The sequence below is a fragment of the Pipra filicauda genome, unplaced genomic scaffold (assembly GCF_003945595.2).
Source record: "Pipra filicauda isolate LSUMZ 115617 unplaced genomic scaffold, ASM394559v2 scaffold473_size681673_pilon, whole genome shotgun sequence".
NCBI classification, from domain to species: Eukaryota; Metazoa; Chordata; class Aves; order Passeriformes; family Pipridae; genus Pipra; species Pipra filicauda.
The window spans coordinates 231,016-235,897 of record NW_024104613.1 but is presented as its reverse complement, the minus strand read 5'-3'; positions in this window follow the sequence as shown (position 1 = coordinate 235,897).

Below are 4,882 nucleotides of genomic sequence, written 5' to 3'. Positions count from 1 at the left end.
TAAAAATTTGCATATATGTATTTGACACTGGGCCATATGTACTTCATCTGGATTTGCTATTTTACCTCATAATCCAGGTGCCAGCAGCAGCAACAGCTCTTTTGTCATCTAGAAGGAATATTGCAATCTTAAAATACACCACTCCCAAATACATATTAGCCCAGATGGATTTTGTCTGTTAAGATATTCTGTTATCTTAATTTGAGAGGCTTCTTGAAATAGAGAATTAAAACTGAATTAAAACAAGCTGAGTATATTCTGCATGTTACACCTCTACAGAAATGGAAATAACTAATTATTTGTGTGAGAGATTTAATCACGCTTGACATGAGAAACCAATAGCAATAAATTTAATTTCTAAATTCATCTAGTAAATGAGGTTAATATTACCTAGCTTAATAACAAACCAAAATATTTAATATGTTTGAATTAGATTTTATCACTAGTGAGCCTTGTCTAAAGTAGCTTCTATGTTTGAAAACTTGAAGAATAATTGTAGAAAATCTTGACACATGATCCTACCAAAACATTGAAAATATAAAAGCTATTATAGCAATTAAGCACACTATTTTCACAGGAAAAGTTGGTTTTCCAGACTATATTTCTACATAATGCACTTCTATATTTTGTTACTGTAAATGAAAAATGGACATCCAGTGGAAATGGTAACATCTATATTTACTATATCGCATATTAATCCAATGAAAGTGTTTTGTCACAAGATTTCTTTCGCACTGCTACAGTTGGTGAGTTAAGTATGTTCATCTGTTGAAGGAAAGACATCACTGACTCAAAAAACTTTGTTTATCCTTAATTTATGGTTCTTTTACTCTATTAAAATACTTTCCAGATGCTATCTAAATGCCTTGCTTTTCTCTGTGGATTGCAGTAGCTGTTTTTAGCTATCATGGCATCACTTCTGACTCATTGGCCTAAGTATGCAGATGCAGAGACTAACTTTTGTGTAAATCCTTAAGGTCTGACTGATTCCAATGGACTGCAGGACCTGTATGTGTGCTACCACACACATACATGCACACACATCTCAGCCCTAGGTTAATAAATAGCAGTACTGGTAGCACATTACGCCCGAACGTCGCTGACATCAGTGTGAACAACAGAATTGGCCTGACCTTGCTCTTACTTGCTGCCTGGTCAGAGCACGCTAGCAGAACTCAGCACTTCCTAAGGCACATACACAAGCATGTGTCCTGTCACTGTGTGGCTGGGACCTCTGGTCTGTCCCTCCAGTATCCAGCCTATAGAGAATTGGCTAGCAGAACAAGGGCATATGGATATAGCTAAAGCTATGGATGAGCTGTTAAACTATAAAACACGGTTTGCCCAGGCCAGTGGGAAAATCTGAGATAGCGAGGTTACAGTGCCCTTGTACGAGTTAGTTGGCTGGTAAACAGGGCATTGTGATTAGCAAAACAAAAGCAACTGAGAGCCACCTGTGTCAACAAAAGAAGGGAGTGAGAGGCGGAATCAACATTTAAGCCAGAACCAATAATGAGCTTAGCTTTTGCAATATGTATGAGCTAATTATAAAGCATATATTAAGCTGTTAGCAATGATCAATAAACGAAGCTTGTTGATTCTCATATTGAGGGTCTCTTTCTTCCCTCGTCACGACACCAGCCCTTAGACTCCTGGTCTCTGAACTGGGCAGCTAACTGTCTCAGATAACTCAGACACTACAGTTTCAGGACAGGAAGAAAAATTTCTTCTCAGAAAAGTTCCTCAAATGGTTCCGATTCTACTAATTCTCTACGTGGCCAGGGCCATAAATATAGCCAGACCTGTCAGTTGCTAGAGGGAACTTGCTGTAGATACAAGTATCTCACTAGAGGTCCACTTGGCTACCCTATTTACTATTCAGACTTGGTCATGATGTATCCTTCTGTCAACATTGGTCTGGGTGGTGAAATCTGAGCATATTCTCTGAGCTGCTCAGCTACAGCCTGCCTTGCATCCAGAGTTACTAGAGAATCTAGGACTGTAGGAATTCTTGTTTGTGGCAATATGCAATTTTATTACAATTCATCCTTTCAAAATCTTCTCTCACTTACAGAGCATGTTTTCACTCAACAGCTATGCAGTCATGCTGCCCCTAACAATATTATCTTCACCTGTCATGTCCTTTTCCCTCCCCTTTCTGTTTCACTTGCTACCTGCTGTTTCACTGACAGAATGGGTAGCAGAAGAGGTTAAATGAAGACTGCATTTGAGCTCCTTCTCTGCCTGCACTGCAAACATGATGGAGAAAATCACAGTAAGGTTAACTGCACAAATAATCCATGTCCATTTATTGCGTGTTTGAAATCATGCAACTTTTTTATTTTGTGCCTTGCTTTTGAGGGGTCAAAGAAAAGAGGTTTTTTATTGATAATGTTGGGGTTTTTTCCTAGCTGATCTGTACTTCAATCAACCTAACAGATCCCTGCTAAGGGTTAGCTGTTTCTAACTCCTCCCAAAAATCAAGAAGAAAACTTCCGAAGACACATTGTTAATAAAAGCATGCTTTGCCCCCCTCTAGTAGCAGATGAAGTATATTAAAGCTAGCTGCCTAAACAAAAGGATAGTTAAATCTTAGCTGTACTCTAGAGGATCGGTTTTCCGACAGAGATGTGTCTTCAAAAGTACTGTATTCCAAAATTTCACTTCAGGGGGTTTGAACAGACTTGATATTTTCAAGAGATCACTCTTCCCATCACAAATAGTAGAGATCATGCTACTTTAGGTACAGGGAGGTCCCATAGGAATAAAATATGATCAAAGACTTTTTTTTCCCCCTAGCTTTTATAGTTCCTTTCTGTGGCAAATAAGGAGTAAACGTGAACTGAACATTTGGTTTGCCTGAGGCAAGCTTATGAACACAGCTCCACTCTTTTTGCAGCTTATATTGTCTTCTGTTTGGATTAGATAACTCTTCAAAATAAACCTAGGTTCCCTTCTCTAGTGCTACTGCCAGTTTCTGTAGAGATCCCCTCTGAACTGATTCTTTTCAACAAAATGATACAGCACGATTGTACAAAACTGAGTGTTCTTGGAACAAAGAAAAAGAGTCAATTCAGACACAGAAATACTGCATTTTGTGTTCAGTCAGTTAACATTTAGGCTCCAATAAGTAACAGAGAAATCATAATATCCCATGTTAATTATCATATCATTATGCAATCTAAAATATTTCTATGTGGTATAGAATAGAAGAAAATATTGTCAGTTTAGTTTCTTTGCACCAAACTTCATGCTAAATGTTTTAAATGTGTAGTAAATACTCACCCTTGTATGAAATACAAAATATCTTTTTAAAGGGCTTAACCTGGCTATATTTTCACTTGATTCTAATGCAAATTTAGCTAGGAATGAAGTTTTAATTAACTGAGGCTGCTGAAGAACTGGAAACTGTTGAAAAACTGATCACAATGGATAGGTTTTTTTACTTAATTTTGGGGCAATTTTTTGCAAGGTGAAGAGTTGTGAAAGGGTGTTCAATTTTATAAAAGAAAATAGAAAGAGAAAAATAGTTGAGAAAAAAATGAGCGAAGGCATGTCTTGTGTGAGGATTTTCTTTACATTATTGAAATGCTGGGTTTATAGATATGTACACAAAGATATATATGTACTTAAAGTGCAATCTCTGTTATTACAGAATTATATTTCAATACAGAAATATTTACTTTATGATATAAACAGAAATACTAGATCAAAAAATTAGTTCATGGCATGTAATAGTAGAGACAAGAGAACTTTTGGTCATATTTGTGTCTATCTCAAAACTACACAAATCCACTTGTATTATAAATCCACTTTGTGTCTATCTCAAAACTACACAAATCCACTTGTATTATAAATTCAGCAGTTTGTGATTCACTAATACTACATCAAGTAAACATGTCTTACCACAAAGAAATTTTTCATATTTTGCATTTTTTCCTGAAAAATATGCTTCAATATAATTATTCTGTGATGGGTATAGTAGGATGCTCTGTCTGGAATGCGGTAAAACAACTTGAAAAATGCCCTATTTTGCAAAGCAGGATATACAGGATAGAATGTTATATTCTGTTTTAGTTTAAAGTACTAGGAAGAAAAACCAGTAGTTTTTCAAGATATTACCTTATGAAATATGATATTTAAATCCACATAATTTAAAATAATGCAATGAAATGTACATCATTACATTTAATTAAAACTTTTGCAGAATGTTTGCCTAGATATAGTAAGCTGAAGTGATATAAGAAATAAAAGCCTAACCTACTGAGGCTTGGATTAAATATATTTTGTTAAGGTTGTTCAACCACTACTTTTACAGATAAATTCTGATGAGATGAAGAAGAAAACTTTCACTTATGACAGTGAAACCTGCTGAGCTTTGATGGACTTCACTGTCTTAGTGACTTTTAAATTAAAAATAACATCAATAAATACATATCAATGAGATGAAACGAAAAAATATCCGGAGGGACCATATATATTGAAAATATGCCAAATTCTTTACTTTAAGGTAATCTTATTTTACAAATCCATTAAAAAACAAACAGACAAACAACAACCAAAAAAACCCCAAACAACCCCCCCCCCAAAAAACCAATGGGAATTCAGACCTTGTAGAATTTAGCCTGCCTCTTGCAGAGCTGCCTTTCTCAATAACATTCACTAGCCCTTTAGAAGTCATCAATAGTGTCCACAATCCCAAGTTTGTAAGCCACTGCAGACAGGTATGAAATGAGATAGCAAATCCTTTTACACCACTCTTTAATATGGCTAGTACAATAAGTCTCTTCTATCCTCAGCCTTTCTTGCTGCATGCATCACTAAGTTTTCCTGAAAGACTGATAATTTCCACACAAGCAATGAAGAAAACAATATTGGAGTT